Raw genomic sequence first — 20,063 nt, 5'->3', positions numbered from 1 at the left:
GGAACATATTTTAAGTATTGTTCCAATAAACTTAGAATAATATGTTTTGCATGATTATTGATTATATATTTACTGAAAGATATGAAGTCTGAAACTCAAATGTCTGTCATTATTTATTATTATTTAGTGACTTCAATTCTCTGCAATTTGCCAGAAAACTGCAAATTTTATGAGGAACAGGTAAAAATATGAGGCAAAAATCTGGACATTCTGTAAAAATTTGGGAAGGTGAGAGGTATGCATACAAGAAAGTATTATAACAAAAACTAACTTTCCCTCATAGCAGTCTTTGGCAGAGTCTAACTGAGTTTTTTAATTTCCTCTAAAATATATGACACAATGGATCCCTATCACAACACCGACACACCACAAACCCGACACTCAAAACAATGATACCAAAACACCGAAAACACACAAAACTGACAACTCACAAAACCGAACACCATAACACCGACACCCAAAACACCGACACACAAAACGTAAACTACACATTACGCACAACTATACATGCACTAACCCTAAACCAAACCCTAACCCTAACATCCAACACTACCGCACACTTACCCTACCTGCACCCTAACCCTAACTCACTTAACCCACCACCACACCTAAAGTCCGTCACTATCGCACACTTACCTTACCCGCACCCTAAGTCCGACACTACCGCACACTCACCTTTCCCGCACCCTAACCCTAAATCCCACACTATCTCACACTTACCTGTCCACTCCCTAACACTAAATCCCTCACTATCGCACACTTACCTGTCCATTCCCTAATGCTAAATCCCTCACTATCACACACTTACCTGTCCCCTTCCTAAAGCTAAATCTCTCACTATCACACACTTAACTGTCCACTCCCTAACGCTAAATCCCTCACTATCACACACTTACCTGTCCGCTCCCTAATGCTACATCCCTCACTATCACACACTTACCTGTCTGCTCACTAATGGTAAATCCCTCACTATCACACACTTACCTGTCCGCTCCCTAATGCTAAATCCCTCACTATTGCACACTTACTGACTTGCGCTCACACGTTGCCCATGTCGGTGTTTCGGCTGTTGGGATTTCACCTTGTCGATCATCTGTCTCGTCGGTCTTCTCGAGTCAGTCTTCTTAGAGTCGGTGTTTTGGCATGTCAATGAAGTCAAGGTGACCCGACACAATACATGGATATGACATCAGACTTAGTGTTGTATGAACTCTATATGATTAGAGTGCAAGACTTATATGTGAATAGAATATAACATTACATGGATAACACAGTAGTCAGCCATGCACTGAGAATTATGAGGGTACCAAAGGACACTCAGGGATGCACAAAGTACAAAAAGGAACAACACACAATACCCTGTCCTGCACAGAGCACTGCAGGTTAACACACTGTACTGGGTGGTACATGGAACACTACATGAACAGAATACTCATGGCAGCACAGAGCACTGCAGGTTAACACACTGTACTGGGTGGTACATGGAACACTACATCAACAGAATACTCAGGGCAGCACAGAGCACTGCAGGTTAACACACTGTACTGGGTGGTACATGGAACACTACATCAACAGAATACTCAGGGCAGCACAGAGCACTGCAGGTTAACACACTGTACTGGGTGGTACATGGAACACTACATCAACAGAATACTCAGGTCAGCACAGAGCACTTCATGGATAGCACACTGTACTGGGTGGTACATGGAACACTACATCAACAGAATACTCAGGGCAGCACAGAACACTGCAGGTTAACACACTGTACTGGGTGGTACATGGAACACTACATCAACAGAATACTCAGGGCAGCACAGAGCACTGCAGGTTAACACACTGTACTGGGTGGTACATGGAACACTACATCAACAGAATACTCAGGGCAGCACAGAGCACTGCAGGTTAACACACTGTACTGGGTGGTACATGGAACATTACATCAACAGAATACTCAGGGCAGCACAGAGCACTGCAGGTTAAGACACTGTACTGGGTGGTACATGGAACACTACATCAATGGAATACTCAGGGCAGCACAGAGCACTGCAGGTTAACACACTGTACTGGGTGGTACATGGAACACTACATCAACAGAATACTCAGGGCAGCACAGAGCACTGCAGGTTAATACACTGTACTGGGTGGTACATGGAACATGACATCAACAGAATACTCAGGGCAGCACAGAGTACTACATGGATAGCACACTCTGCTCCCATTCAGCACTGTATGTATATAGTATAAGGTGCTCAGAGGAAAACAGCAGCACATCAACAGCTCATGCTACTCGAGGCAGCATAATACAGTACAAGTACAACTCATGGTGCTCAAGGCTGCACAGAACATTGTATGGATAGCACACATTTCTAAAGGATGCAGATACTATAGTATTAATATTACATGGTACTCAAGGCAGCATAATACAGTACAAGTACAACATGTGGTACTCAACGCTGCAGAGAATACTGTATGGATAGCACTCATTTCTAAAAGATGCAGATACCACAGTATGAATATTACATGGTGCTGAAGGCTGCACAGAACACTATATGGATAGCACACAGTTCTAAAGGATGCAAATACCATTGTATGAATATTACATGGTACTCAAAGCTGCACAGAACACTAAATGGATAGCACACATTTCCAAAGGATGCATATACCATAGTATAAATATTACATGGCACTCAAGGCTGTACAGAACACTAAATGGATAGCACACATTTCAAAAGATGCAGATACCACAGTATGAATATTACATGGAGTTCAAGGTTGTACAGACCATTATATGGATATCACACATTTCTAAAGGATGCAGATACCATAGTATGGATATTACATAGTGCTCAAGGCTACACAGAACACTGGATAGCACACATTTCTAAAGGCTGCAGATACCACAGTATGAATATTACATAGTACTCAAGACAGCATGGAACATTATATGGACAGCACACATGTCTAAAGGATGCAGATACCACAGTATAGATATTACATGGTACTCAAGGCTGCGCAGAACACTGCATAGCACACATTTCTTAATTATGTAGATACCATAGTATGAATATTACATGGTACTCAAGGCTGCACAGAACATTATATGGATAGCACACATTTCTAAAGGATGCAGAACACATAGCATGAATATTACATGGTGCTCAAGGCTGTTCAGAACACTAAATGAACAGCACACATTTCTAAATGATGCAGATACCATAGTATGAATATTACATGGTGCTCAAGGGTGCACAGAACACTATAAAGATAGCACACATTTCTAAAGAATGCAGATGCCATAGAATGAATGTTACATGGTCTCAAGGCTGCTCAGAACACTATATGAATAGCACACATTTCTAAATGATGCAGATACCATAGTATGAATATTACATGGTGCTCAAGGGTGCACAGAACACTATATAAATAGCACACATTTCTAAAGAGTGCAGATGCCATAGTATGAATATTACATGGCATGCCATGGTGCTCAGAACATTATATGGTAGCACACATTCCTAAATGATGCAGATACCATAGTATGAATATTACATGGTGCTCAAGGGTGCACAGAACACTATATGGATAGCACACATTTCTAAAGGATGCAGGTACCATAGCAGAACTATTACATGGTACTCAAGTGCGTATAAAGTAGCAGATGGATAACACATGGTACTTAGGAGCATATTGTGTACTACATGACTTCCACATGAAACTCAGGAGTAGAAAAATGCTATATGAATAACAGAGGGAACTTGGTGGTGCCAACAGCACTACCTGGATAACAGAATATACTGAGGGGAGTATGGAAGAGTAGGATACTAAAAAGTACACTGATGTGCACAGAGCACAACTTTGATAGCACACAGCTGTCAGATATACTCAGACACAATATGAATAGTACACAATTCTCAAAAATGCACAGAGCACTCCACTGATAGTTCATGGTCATCACGGCTCTACAAGGATAGCACACAGTTCTCAAGAGTAGACAGAGTATTATATGGATAACACACTGTTGTCAGGGATGCATGGAATATTACATGAATAACACACTGTTGCCAGGGATGCATGGAATATTACACAAATAGCACACTGTTATCAGAGATACATTGAATATTAGATGGATAACACACTGTTATCAGGGAATGATGGAATATTACATGGATAACACACTGTTATCAGGGATGCATGGAATATTGCATGAATAACACACTGTTGCCAGGGATGCATGGAATATTACCTGTATTACTAACACTTCTCATCTACCCACTCCACACTTGGATACCAAATCTGTATGGTCCTACACCAAGCAGTTTCTCTAATACCATTTGTTATTTTTTAAACAACTGCATAAAATATAAATACTAGTTTAAGAAAATAAAAGGGAGCCATGTTGAGCTTCCCTACCATTTCCTCCCTGTAAGAGATCCCTCACTTAATTGCTTTAATCTTAGAACCCCAAATCAATGAAATATCCCCCATAAGTTCAATCACATATTTTATGACTCTATGTAAATGTTGCACCTACATACAACCAGTCTTGCTACACTGCTTGGATCTTACTGCCACTTTCAGCATCTTCTTCAGTATTTTAACACAAAAAGTTCTTAAGTTAGTATTTCTAGGATCTACAACATCATACCTGGTCCTAATGTAGAGATAACTACAAACAAATCTTCAGTATAACAATATTAAAAGCTAATTAGGGTCTGTAGTCAGGTATCACGTGCTTGTGTAATACTAATAGCGGATGGTGCAGTGGTTCCGTGGTAGCATTGTTACCTCACAACAAGAGGTTCCCCAGTTCAATTCTCGGCTGGGGTGCCTTCTATGCAGAGTCTGCATGTCTTCCCTACATTCATGTGGGTTTCCTCCAGGTACTCCGGTTTCCTAACATGTTACAAAGACATGCATTTGAAGCCTTTCTCCCTGGGACTCCACTGAAAATTGACTTAGTTTTAAGTTGGACTTTCCCTTTTAACAAATGTTAAATAAATAAAAAAATAATACTTTGGGATTTTCTTCATGGGGTGGCTTACAGCTAGGCCAGCAAGGCATTATGCATTGCATTTGAATCCCTGTACCCTTACAATACATTATGCATTGTATTTGAATCCTGCACCCTTACATTACATTATGCATTGCATTTAAATCCCTGCACCCTTACAATACATTATGTATTGTATTTAAATCCTGTACCCTTACAATACATTATGCATTGCATTTGAATCCCTGCAACCTTATAATACATTATGCATTGTATTTGAATCCGACACCCTTACAATACATTATGCATTGTATCCTGCGCCCTTACAATACATCATGCATTGTATATGAATCCTGCACCCTTACAATACATTATGCACTGTATTTGAATCCCTGCACCCTTACAATACATTATGCATTGTATATGAATCCCTGCCCCCTTACAATACAGTATGCATTGCATTTGAATCCTGCCCCCTTATGATACATTATGCATTGTATTTGAATTCCTGCACCCTTACAGTACATTATGCATTGTATTTGAATCCTGCCCCCTTATGATACATTATGCATTGCATTTGAATCCCTGCACCCTTACAATACATTATGCATTGAATTTGAATCATGCACTCTTACAATACGTTATGTATTGTATTTGAATCCTATCCCCTTATGATACAGTATGCATTGCATTTGAATCCCTGCCCCATACAATACATACTGTATTGCATTTGAATCCCTGTACACTTACAATACATTATGCATTACATTTCAATCCTGCACTCTTAAAATACATTATGCATTGTATTTGAATCCTGCTCCCTTATGATACATTATGCATTGTATTTGAATCCTGCACTCTTAAAATACATTATGCATTGTATTTGAATCCTGCCCCTTATGATACATTATGCATTGTATTTGAATCCTACCCCCTTACAATACATTATGCATTGCATTTGAATCCCTACCCCCTTACAATACATTATGTATTCCATTTAAATCCTGCCCCCTTATGATACATTATACATTATATTTCAATCCCTGCACTCGTACAGTACATTATGCTTTGTGTTTCAATTCTGCCCCTTATGATACGTTATGCATTGTATTTGAATCCTGCCCCCTTACAATACATTATGCATTGCATTTGAATCCCTGCCCTTTACAATACATTATGCATTGCATTTGAATTCTGCCCTCTTACAATACATTATGCATTGCATTTGAATCCTGCCCCTTATGATACATTATGTATTGCATTTGAATCCTGCCCCCTTACAAAACATTATGCATTGCATTTGAATTCCTGCACCCTTACAATACATTATGTATTGCATTTGAATCCTGCACTCTTACAATATATTATGCATTGCATTTGAATCCTGCTCCCTTATGATATATTATGCATTGTATTTTAATCCTGCCCCCTTACAATACATCATGCATTGCATTTGATTCCCTGCCCTATTAAAATACATTATACATTGCATTTGAATCCCTGCACCCTTAAAATACATTATGCATTGCATATGAATCCTGCACTCTTATAATATGTTATGCATCATATTTGAATCCTGCTCCCTTATGATACATTATGCATTATATTTGAATCCTGCCCCCTTACAATACATTATGCATTGTATTTGAATCCCTGCCCCCTTACAATACATTATGCATTGCATTTGAATTCTGCACTCTTAGAATACATTATGCATTGTATTTGAATCCTGCCCACTTACAATACATTATGCATTGCATTTGAATCCTGCACTCTTACAATACGTTATGCATTGTATTTGAATCCTGCTCCCTTATGATACATTATGCTTTGCATTTGAATCCCTGTCCTCTTACAATACATTATGCATTGCATTTGAATCAATGCACCCTTACAATACATTATGCATTTCATTTGAATCCTGCACTCTTACAATATGTTATGCATTGTATTTGAATCCTGCTCCCCTATGATACATTATGCATTGCATTTGAATCCCTGCCCCCTTACAATACAGTATGCATTGCATCTGAATACCTGCACCCTTACAAAACATTATGCATTGCATTTGAATCCTGCCATCTTATAATATGTTATGCATTGTATTTGAATCCTGCTCCCTTATGACACGTTATGCTTTGTATTTGAATCCTGCCCCCTTAAAATACATTATGCATTGCATTTGAATCCCTGCCCCCTTACAATACATTTTGCATTGCATTTGAATTCTGCACTCTTGTAATACATTATGCATTATATTTGAATCATGCCCCCTTATGATACATTATGCATTGTATTTGAATCCTGCCCCCTTACAATACATTATGCATTGTATTTGAATCCTGCCCCCTTACAATACATTATGCATTGCATTTGAATCCTGTCCCTTATGATACATTATGCATTGTATTTGAATCCCTGCACCCTTACAATACATTATGCATTGCATTTGAATCCTGCACTCTTATAATACGTTATGCATTGTATTTGAATCCTGCTCCCTTATGATACGTTATGCATTGTATTTGAATCCTGCCCCCTAACAATACATTATGCATTGCATTTGAATCCCTGTCCCCTTACAATACATTATGCATTGCATTTGATTCCTGCCCCTTATGATACATTATGCATTGTATTTGAATCCTTGCACCCTTACAATACATTATGCATTGCATTTGAATCCCTGCACCCTTACAATATCTTATGTGTTGCATTTGAATCCTGCACTCTTACAATACATCATGCATTGTATTTGAATCCTGCCCCCTTATAATACATTATACATTGCATTTGAATCCCTGCCCCTTGCAATACATTTTGCATTGTATTTGAATCCCTGCACCCTTACAATGCATTATGCATTGCATTTGAATCCCTGTACCCTTACAATACATTATGCATTGTATTTGAATCCCTGCACCCTTACACTACATTATACATTGTATTTGAATCCTGCACCCTTACAATACCTTATGCATCATATTTGAATCCTTGCAGCCTTACAATACATTAATCATTATATTTTAATCCTGCCCCCTTACAGTACATTATGCATTATATTTGATTCCCTGCACCCTTTATATTACTGCTAATTAGTGTTGCACTATGTGCCATTTCTCTATGAATTCCAGCCTTTTCCCTTATGTATAATATGCCATAAAACAGATGGCACACACATTAATTTATGAATAAGACAAAATTAATAGGTCTCAAGTAACAGACCTCTATGATCCCCAGTTTCTCCTCCAGCTTGTCACATAACACTTCCTGTCCTATACCTGATATATATACTCTGAAGCAATATAAAATGTCTGTCTTCCAAACTATACTCCTTCAAAACTATCACTCATGCCCAAAAGTGACAAATGTTTGGGGATATCCAGTTAAACAATCCATGCTTCTCTCTGCTGAACACTTTGCATATTCATGTTTGGGGACATCCAATTAAAACAATCTATACTTGTGTCCCCTTCACATTTTGCATATTCATGTTTGGGGATGTCCACTTAAAACAATTCATACTTCTGTCTCCCTAACATTTTACATATTCATGTTTGGGGATATCCAATTAAAACTATCCATACTTGTGTCTCCCTAACATTTTGCATATTTTTGTAATCCAACACGAATCATGCCTGGTATTTCATTTCATTTGTTCTGTAAAACTAATATAAAAAACTTTTAATTAGAGTTAAAAAGGAAGCCTGGTCTCTATATTACTATATTTTCCCTTTCACCTCTCCTTTTCCTTTGAGCTCTGATCATAACATCACACTGCCTCTTTCAGTCAGTTTTTCCTGCATACTGTTCAAGGTTTCACCAAAACATGCAACTACCAGTTTGTTAAGCTCAGTGACATGCATAGACGACCTCATCTTCCACCAGAGAGCTTTCCTTTTTACTGATCCTTATAGCATGATCCACTTCCTTTAAAATAATCATTTTATTTATCCAAACAATATGTTTTCTAGATACTCTGCTCATCTTCAAGTCTCATGACTGAATGTAAGACTCTTCCAGCCCAAAAATTCTCTCATCATTACCTTCTGCACTTTCATTTTCTGCATTTCAAATGAAAACTTCTACCATCTTTTCCAATACCATGAGCCTCCTAATAGCTCAGAACTTCCCCCTCATTCCTCAATTTTGTTTTACACACATTGCAAGCAGGCGTATATAGCCAAAGTACATGGCCAGTAATTGAGTAACTAAAAACTGACAGTTCCCCTGGGACAGACAGATGGAATCCAACTCTGGAATATCTTTAATTGTAGGGACTACATTATAACTCCCCCTTCAACATATATAAAATCTGTTCCCAACACAAAACAAGTATGTAAAGCTGCCCTAGTAAACTCACTACCAAGATAACCTAATCCTTCAAAATTGCCACCTAATATCCATCCTTCCCATCATATGGAAAATTCTAGAGAAAATCATCTACACATGGATTACAGAATACATAAGCACCTACAGCCCCTAACCAATAAACAACATGGACACTGTACAATAATAGCTCTGAAGGACTTATTTGTTCTTCAGCTATACATTCCCATCCTTCTCTAATGTGTAATGACATTCATTACATAATTATATTTTATTCCCCTTCCTACCTATTCCTTAATTTCATGTATTTTAATTTATATTCTGAAAGCAACATCTGTTTTAAAACTCCAACCAGTATATACCTTTAAAACCAGATGTCCTCTCCATAGCGAATCTGATAAGTTCAACCCCATGATTTCTTAAACCATTCTGTCATTTTTCACCCTCAGTTCTCCCTTGTGCATTAAAACCTGCATTCCTGTGATGCAGAAGCTATTATCTATAAATGAATACTTACCATAACCAAAAACCTTAAACAAAAATAAAACCTGATATGAATTTCCCTTGCTCTATCTCCATTCTGCTTCAAGCAACCTTGTATCATATTCATGATACATCTTTTCCCATTTCCCAATAATTAATTTGAGGAGCTTGTAACAGACCTTACTGAAAATTACGGTATGGTATTCACTTACACACACACACACACACACACACACACACACACACACACACACACACACACACACACACACACACGCACACAATTGTTCATAGGTTCATAGGTTCATAGGTTCATACTAGGCTATCTGCCTGAGGGCATTTATAAGCCTAGCCCATAGTTTTGTGGCTTACGCCCTTTAGGTAGGAGAAACGTGACACTGAGGTAACCCCTGGGTGTATCTGATCTCTCCATCCATTGGTCAAGATTTCTTAAACTCTAAGAAATCAGTGGATAACAATCAATTTCAGTCATTTACAGTCCCTAATTATTCCCTTCCAATTAGTATGTCACACAGAATGGCCCTCCTTTCTACTAAATTAACATTTCTGTAAATCTTAATACTCTTAAAATGTTTGACCAGTACTGCCACTCCACTATGTTCCTCCTTCGTAATGACAAAATCCCCTGCAACCACACAATACTCTGCAATACAGGTTTCTAATTCAGCTATAAATCTGATATTTGCTACTCAACAAGTGCTCACATTTAAATGTTTAATTTGTTTATAACAGTATACAGTCTTCGAGAATCTGTCAAACACGTTACAATGATCAGCAGTAAAGGATAAGAAAACTGATTAGTTTTAATTATGGAAGCTTAATCACTTCTTTCTTTATTCTCTACTTCCTTTTACACATATTTCTTTCATTCTGTTACTACTTTCACTTTAACCACATTCATTTCTCTTTCTTTTTCCTTATCATGGTAGTAATGGTTGCTTTCTTCTGCACCATTTGTCATCAGCACTGTATTTCTGTATAATGGTCACCTAGCCTGCTTAAATCCCTTCATCCCTACCCCTTGTACAAGTTCTGTTTGTTCCATTTTTTCTTATTATGGTGTGAAGATAGCTAAAGGCTACCAGACCAGCCAGGTAAAATTTTGTAGATAGTTCTGCCATTTGTAAATATTAATGCAAGCCACAGGCTTGTTCTCTTAAATGTGAAATGGCTGTATTGGATATTGAACTGCAAAAATGTAACAACAGTGCACTCTGCTGCAAGAAAGCTAAGTCAAGCATTTTATGATTGTCTGATGTCAAAATTCAGAACCGATATTTCTAGAGGCAGACATCTTGCCTATTGTTTTAAGACCAGAGTTAATAGCTAGAATTTGCATGTATAAATGTCCTTTATTGCTCTGGTTTCTGCCCAGGTGTTAAGAATGTAAATGTAGTTTCTGTTTGCCTGGAAACACCAGAGAAGTGTGAAGAATGATGTTATGTGAAGCAGCTCTGTGTTATCAATTTAAAGAGAGAGAATCGGAGAGCTGTGAGCATTTTTATCTTAAGAACATCCAACATCACCAGTACTGCTTTGCTCTATATGTAAGTTATGTAGAACTGCATTTTATCTTAGAAATAGCTAGGAATTAGAAAGATTAGGCTATGTTTTTCTGTGTTGATATCAGAACTTTTCTACGGTATTATTTTAAGTATTTCTCTGTGATCTCTGAACTCTTGACTAGCACTGTGTAGTAAGAAGTATTGTCTTGTGTTTTTATTATTTATTATTAAATATTTTTAAACCTTTCAACTGTGGCTGTTTTATACAGAGTTAATTTAAGCTCTAGAGTACATTGCATGTATATAGTAATACTGTACCAAGTCACTCTAATAAGCCTTGCCTGTTCAGTTACACTTACCATTTGGATAATAATATTGCACAGTAATAATCAGGCACCCTTTTAAGGGTCTTTGAGTAGCTGATAAGTATGAACTGGGTGGTGGCAGTGATGTCTACTATATAGTCTGGGTAAAAGGGGGACAGCTGACGAACCTGTGCCAGCATTCCCCAGTAGTGTCTGTGTGGTTGTATATAACTCTTATATCAAAGTGTGAGTGTGTCAGCTACTTGAGCAGGGACACAAAACACTGGTTGGACAGAGAGGATACTGGAGGTTTTAGCTTGCCCACTAGGCTGAGATCTGGACCCTATAGCTGTACCAGTGGGCAATCTTATTGGAGACCTGAAGGAAAAGGAAGAGACCAGCCCCAGACTGATCGGGATCTCTGTGTGCTCTTTAGGGAAATGGTGCTTTACTGTGTGTATATTTATTATGCTTTCCCAATATGGGCACCCCTCACTGGTGTTAGCGGTGAGGATTGAGGCTCCTTGATTGCTAGGCCAGGGCACCAGCATCACATATTAATTGTCTGGCCATGGTGGGATATCCACACCACAAATTAATTGGTTGGAAAATACTAATTGGCTTGTAGTGGTGTGGGTAGACTGAATTCCTGTTGTTTGTGTACAGGGATCACTGAAGGTGTTTTTTGTACTCTAAATCAGCCATGCAGTGAATACTCAGAGTTCAGATCACAATTGTTTTATTTCTTTTGTTAGCTTAGTTAGTCAGGGAGAGCAGGCAGCATGTCAACAAAGGAGTACAGAAAGCTGACAAGGAGCCAGCTGGCTGAGATGTACCAGGCTAGGAGGCTGATGCATGGAAACCTGACTAAGGCAGACATTATTGCAGCTTTGGTCACAGTTGCATCAGAAAACAGCAATCAGGAGGACAATCAGATTGTCAGTGGAAATGTACCACCCTCAGAGAATGGACAGCTCAGCCTACTACTCATGGGTCTAAAGGAACCCATGGTGGGCAGCACAGACTGCCCCAACAGAATCTGACAGTAGCAGGGGAAGCCACTAGTCTAGGTACATGTCCAGGACCTAGGGTTAAATGTTTTGAATGCAACCAGTGGAGCCATGTGGCATACAGATGTCCACGGAGGCAAGGTGGGGAACAGAAGGTGAGAGAGCCAGTAAGTAGGAAAGACAAAATTCCAATAGTAGGTTGTCTTGAGACAACAGGAGTACTGAACTACCATCCTGCAGATGTCCTGATAGGGAAGGATTTGGATGAGACAGTACCACATGTTTATGCAGTTACACACAGTCAGGCTAGGAGACAAGCATGTGGGTCTGGTAGCCTGGGAGACACCCAGACAGACTGCATAATTGCAGCAAAGACTGGTGAGGTGGTTACTTCAGGGAGGGAGCTACTCTGTAGTAGTGAGAATGAATGTAAGCCACAGCTACTCGTGGGCACTAATGTTCCCTTGGACAGAGTGACTGCAAAGGTAGAGGTGAGTAGTAGTAGCCAGGCTGACAGTGAGGCACCACTGTCAGAGAATGCCAGACTTCCTGTGGAAGGTGAGCTGTGAAGGGTTACAAAGAGAGAGTTGAGACAGGCTCAGCTCTCATACCCTACATTGCAAGGCCTGAGGCAGGTAGCTAGGGAAGCACCTGATTCTCAAGGGAAGGTGGAATCTGTATACTGGGACAAAGGGTTACTGTATAGAGAGTGGACCCCTGAGGGAAGGCTAGAAGGTGAGAGGATACAGCAGTTGGTAGTGCCTAGAGCCTACTGTCTGGCCCTTCTAGCCATAGCCCATGATATTCCCTTTGCAGATCATATGGGCATAAAACATACAAAGAGATGCATTGTGCAGAACTTCTATTGGCCTGAAATTTCCAGAGATGTAACAGGGTACTGCAGGACCTGTGAGCAGTGCCAAAAGGTAGGTATGGCAGGAGACAGTGTGAGAGTTCCTTTGATGCATTTTCTTGTTATTGAGGAGCCATTTCAGTGGGTAGCTATGGATATTGTGGGGACTATGAGTACCCCAAGTTCCACAGGGAAAAAGTATATCCTAGTGGTAGTGGATTATGCTACACAATACCTTGAGGCAGTGGCTCTGTCCTCCATTGAGGCAGAAAAAGGTGGTAAATGATTTGTTAGAGATTTTCAGCAGGGTAGGTTTCCCAAAAGAAATATTGACTGACAGAGGTGCCAATTTCATGTCAGACTTGCTGGCTTGTCTGTGGAAGTATTGTAGGGTGAAGCACATGCAGACCACCCCCTACCATCCCCAGACTAATGGTCTTGTAAGGTTAAACTCTACAATTAAGTCCATGCTACGGGCATTTGCAGACCAGTTTAAGAGGGAGTGGGACAAATATTTGCCCCATCTGTTGCTTGCTTACACAGTGGTTCCCCAGGAATCCACAGGGTTTCAACCCTTTGAGTTGTTGTGTGGGCATAGAGTGAGGGGACCTCTAGATTTAATTTGTGATGAGTGGAAAGGTGAGTGTGAATCCCACAAGGAGTCTGCTGTGACATATGTCCTAGACCTCAGGACAAGGCTCCGGGAACTCATGGTCTTGGCCACAGAGAACCTGGCAGAAGCCCAACAACAGAAAAATGTATGGTATGACAGGAATGCTTGAGCTACAGAGTATGCTGTAGGGCAGCAGAAAATGGTTCTCATTCCTGTCAGATGCAACAAGCTACACGCAGCTTGGGTGTGACCCTACAAAGTCGTAAGAAAGGTAAGTGATTTTAACTACATGGTGGAACTGGTAGGCAGGGGCAGAAATTGTACCATGTTAACATGATGAGACCTTGCCATGATAGGGAGGCTCTTGTGCTGAGCATTTGCAGTGGATTGCAGGAGGAGTCTGAGGGAGATTTGGTGACTAGTCTCCTCAGTGAGGCTCAGACTGACACCTCAGTGGAAGGGGTAGCAATGTCCCAGCAGCTATCTCCTACCCAGGTTTGAGAAATTTGAGCAGTGTTACAGGAGTTTGGGGACATGTTCACTGGGAAACCAGGGTGCACCCACCTGGTGCAGCACCAGGTGGATATAGGACCCTAAAGGCCTATTAAGCAGGCACCTTAGAGTGCCTGAGAGAGTCAAACAGACTCTGAGGGAGGAGATACAGGAAATGTTAGAACTAGGGGTGATTCAAGGGTCCAACAGTTTCTGGGCCTCCACAGTGGTGCTGGTGCCAAAGAAGGATGTCAGCACCAGGTTCTGCGTGGACAACAGGAAAATTAAATTGTCACACAGAGTCAGATGCTTACCCTATGCCTCGGACAAATGAGGCCCTAGAGCAGCTGGGTGGGGCTAAGTATCTTACAACCATTGATCTTACCAAAGGTTACTGGCAGGTGCCCTTTACTCCCAGTGCTAAAGAGAAGTCAGACTTTGTGACTCCTTTTGGCTTGTACGAGTTCACAAATATGCCCTTTGGGATGAAAAATGCCCCAGTGACTTTCCAGAGGCTGGTAGATCATATCCTAGCAGGAGCAGAAGGGTTTGCTCTTGCTTACCTAGATGATATTGCCATCTACAGCTGTTCCTGGCAAGAGCACCTTCAGTATGTCAGGGAGGTGCTGGGCAGACTGCAGAGGGTAGGGTTGACCATTAAGCCCAGTAAATATCAGGTGGGTATGGCAGAGGTCTCCAACCTGGGACATAGAGTGAGGAGTGGTAAGATCAGGCCAGAACCTGCCAAAGTGGAAGTCATTCAGGCATGGCCTGCAGCTGTTACCAAAAAGCAGGTGAGGGCATTGTTAGGGATAGCAGGGTACTACAGAAAGTTCGGCCCCAGTTATATAGTACCATAGCTTCTCCCCTCACAGACCTAACAAGGAAGAACATGCCAGATATGGTAGTGTGGATCACAGCATGTTAGCAGACATTCCAGAAGCTTAAGTAAGCTTTGGGAGGACCACCTGCATTAGCCAGTCGAGATTACAGCAAAGAATTTGTTGTGCAGGTGGATGCTTCAAACCATGGGGTGGGGATATACTTAGCCAGATTTCTTCAGAGAGAGAAGAGCACCCAATAGTTTATCTCAGTCATAGGCTCCAACCCAGGGAGGAATGCTATGCAGCTGTAGAAAAGGAATGTCTAGCCATAGTGTGGGCACTGCAGAAACTTCAGTCTTATCTGTATGGAAGACAATTCACTGTAGTGACAGATCATAACCCCGTAACATGGTTAAACAGAGCCAGCCAGTAATATGCCACATTGCTAAGATGGAGCCTAGGGTTGCAAGGTTATGATATGTCAGTGCAACACCCAAGCTGGATTAGCAATGCCAACACAGATGTGCTCTCAAGACAGGGAATGGGGTAAGATATACTCAGACCTAACCCTGTCAAGCAATGTTTCTCATGGGTCACTTGAAAAACTAGCTTGAGTTATCCAGGGGGGAGATGTGTGAAGATAGGTGAAGGCTGCCAGCCTAGCCAGAAAAATTTTGTAGATAATTGTCTTTTGTAAATATTAATGCAAGCCACAGGCTAGTTCTCTTAAATGTAAATAGACTGCATTGGATGTTGAACTGTGAAAATGTAGCAGTGCACACTGCTGTAAGAAAGCATTTTATGAATGTCTTTGATGTCAAAATTTAGAGCCGATATGTCTAGAAGGAGGCATCCTGCCTATTGTTTTAAGACCAGAGTTAATGACTAGAATTTGAATGTATAAATGTCATTTATTGCTCTGGTATCTGACCAGGTTTAAAGAATGTAAATGTAGTTTCTATTAGCTTGGGAACACCAGAGAAGTGTGAAGATTGATGTCATGTGAAGCAGCTCTGGGTTATCAATTTAAAGAGAGAGAATTAGAGAGCTCAGAGCATTTTGTCCTGACAACATCCAACATCACCCACACTGCTTTGCTCTATATGTAAGTTATTTAGAATTGTGTTTTCTCTTAGATGTAGCTAGGAAACAGGAAGATTAGACTAGTTTGTTTTTCTGTGATGTCAGAATGTTTGCTACTGCATTATTTTAAGTATTTCTCTGTGATCTCTCAACTCTTGACTAGCACTGTGTAGTAAGAAGTATTGTCGTGTGTTTTTATTTATTATTATTAATTTTTAAACTTTTCAACTGTGGCTGTTTTATGCAGAGTTAATTTAAGCTCTAGAGTACATTGCATGTATATAGTGATACTGTACCAAGTCACTTTATTAAGCCTTGACTGTTCAGTCACACTTACCATTTGGATAATAATATTGCACAGTAATAATCAGACACCCTTTTAAGGGCCTTTGAGTAGCTGCTAAATATTAGGTGGGTGGTGGCAGTGATTTCTACTGTATAGTCTGGGGTAAAAGGGGTACAGCTGGAGAATCTGTGCCAGTCTTCCCCAAGAGTGTCTGTGTGGTTGCATACAACTCTTTGCTCAAAGTGTGTGGGTGTGTGTGTCAACTACTTTGGCAGGGACACAAAGCACTGGTTGGACAGAGAGGGTACAGGAGTTTTTAGCTTGCCCATTAGGCTGAGATCTGGATGCTATAGCTGTGCCAGTGGGGGGGGGGTCTTATTGGGGACCTGGAGAGAAAGGGAGAAACCAGCTCCAGACTGACTGTGCTCCCTGTGTGCTCTTAAGGGAAATTGTACTTTACTGTGTGTGTATTTATTATCCTTTCCCTATATGGACGTCCCTCACTGGTGTTAGTGGTGAGGACTGAGGTTCCTTAACTGCTGGGCCAGGGCATGAGTGTCACCTATGGATCATTGTACCATTCGACTAGAATGATCATCCTCATCAACACTTTTCCTTTTTTTTTGACTTCCTTCAGCCATAGACTCAGTTTCTTCATTTTTGTAGCTTTTATTTCTTTGACACTTTTTAACTTTATTTTCAGAGCATCCTCTTACTTCTCTCTTCCATGCGTATCGCCCCCTTGCGTTCAATATACATTTCTTTAATGCTTTCTAAACATTGTCCTAATTTGTTTTTGTTACAACCATCTTCCACCCCACATCATCCTTTACTGGTTCCCTAGGATGATCACAGCAGCATTCGTCTTATTTATTTATTATTTATTTATTGACATTTATTTACTGGATAAGTTTGACTGAGTAATAAATACCCATTTTTCAGCACCGGCCTGGGCAGAAAAGCTCCAGAGAGTTAGATAACATCAAGTAAAACAGTATTATAAATGCAATAAAAAAAACATATATTCATACAGTTTGACAGTGGAATACATAGGATACAATAATGCATTAGGAGACACCAGTGATATGATAATACAAAAACAAAATGACAGATATGACAATCAGTATATACAAAGTGTATACTAACATACTAAATGCATACTCTACTATAGCAGTGAAAAAAATATCAAAAAAAAAATCACCCTATGAATGGGGAGAGGGCAATTATTAAAAGGAACAGACAGCTGAGGTGCAGAGGCATAGCCATGAGTTAGTGATAGGTTAGTAACAATGTAATTTGTTTGTTACTATAGATCATACAGGTTAGGTGCAGGGGCATAGCCATGAGCTAGGGAGATGTTAGTAACAATGTAATTTGTTTGTTACTATAGATCATACAGGTTAGGTGCAGGGGCATAGCCATGAGTTAGGGAGGGAGAGGTTAGTAACAATGTAATGTATTTGCTGCTATTGATCATACAGGTGAGGGGCAGAGGCATAGCCATGAGTTAGTGAGAGGTTAGTAACAATGTAACATATTTGTTACTATAGATCATACAGATGAGGGACATAGGCATAGACATGAGTTAGTGAGAGGGTAGTAACAATGTAATGAGTTAGTGATAGGTTAGTAACAATGTAATGTATTTGCTGCTATTGATTATACAGGTGAGGTGCCTGGGCACAGCTATGAACTAGTGAGAGGTTAGTAACAATGTAACGTATTTGTTACTATAGATAATACAGGTGAGTTACATCAGCAGAGCCATGTGTTAGTGGGAAATTCTTTGAGAGAAGACTTAAATACATGGAGTCATGACATAGTTGTGATCAAATTTGGGATAGAATTGCATTTTTGGATATGCATTGTGAGCATAGACCTTGACCTACACTTTTTTTTTGGGGGGGAGGCTTATAGATTTCAAGCAGATTTTTGACTTGAGAGTGCAGTGGGTGACTTGGGAGATGACAATGAAGTATTGAGGAGATACAAGGGCAGGTAGAGGGGTTATATTGTATTTTATGGGTTAGAAGAAGTTGTATATGGGCCATTTGAGAGCACATAACACAGAGCAATGATGAGCTCTATATGGCAGGTTACCTGAAATCTAGCTACCTTATAGCATTGTTCCAGCTGGGATCTGGATGTTAGTCAAAATAGGTGCGCTATAGAGAAGACAGGGTAAAAGATGAGAGTTAGCTAGGGTGATTCTATTAAAAGGAGTAAGGAATTTTGTTTGCTGTATATACCAGACCTAGCATTTGGTGATTTTTTATACAGTTTTTTATGTGAAGATCAAATGTTACATTGCCATCTATGGTGACTCCAAGCAATTTGACATGGGTAACTTCTTCAATAGCTGTATTGATTAAAGAGGTAAATATGCAAGTTACTTTTTAGCATTTGCATGGGACTTTGGAAAAAAGTAGTAGTAGTTTAGTCTTTTTGGGATCCAGTAAAAGTTGGTTTTGATGTAATCACAGTTCAGTTGGAAGCATCTTGTCTCATAGATTGTTGTTGGGGGCTGTCAGATGAGATGTGAGTGATCTTCATGCTGATTAAGGCAAGCATCTGAGAGGAGCTATATAGGTTGCAGATGAAAATGTTAAAGAACAGTTGGCCAAGAACTGAGCCTTGAGGAAATGGTTTTTTAACTAGAAGAAAAGGAAAGAAAAAAGGGATCCTTTTGGCAGAATGACAGCTTCCAGATAAGTAGTAAGAGAATCATAGAAGGGTAGTTTGGAAAGGTCCAGGCAGGACATTTAAGTCAAACGAGAGAGCCTTTTGGCAGAATGACAGCTTCCAGATAAGTAGTAAGAGAATCATAGAAGGGTAGTTTGGAAAGGTCCAGGCAGGACATTTAAGTCAAATGAGAGAGCCTTTTGGCAGAATGACAGCTTCCAGATAAGTAGTAAGAGAATCATAGAAGGGTAGTTTGGAAAGGTCCAGGCAGGACATTTAAGTCAAACAAGAGAGACTTTTGGCAGAATGACAGCTTCCAGATAAGTAGTAAGAGAATCATAGAAGGGTAGTTTGCAAAGGTCCAGGCAGGACATTTAAGTCAAACGAGAGAGCCTTTTGGCAGAATGACAGCTTCCAGATAAGTAGTAAGAGAATCATAGAAGGGTAGTTTGGAAAGGTCCAGGCAGGACATTTAAGTCAAATGAGAGAGCCTTTTGGCAGAATGACAGCTTCCAGATAAGTAGTAAGAGAATCATAGAAGGGTAGTTTGCAAAGGTCCAGGCAGGACATTTAAGTCAAATGAGAGA

The sequence above is a fragment of the Protopterus annectens genome, chromosome 17.part0, assembly GCF_019279795.1.
Source record: "Protopterus annectens isolate FY-2018-M chromosome 17.part0, PAN1.0, whole genome shotgun sequence".
NCBI lineage: Eukaryota > Metazoa > Chordata > Ceratodontiformes > Protopteridae > Protopterus > Protopterus annectens.
The sequence above is the reverse complement of the archived record's forward strand: the minus strand, read 5'-3'. Positions refer to the sequence as shown.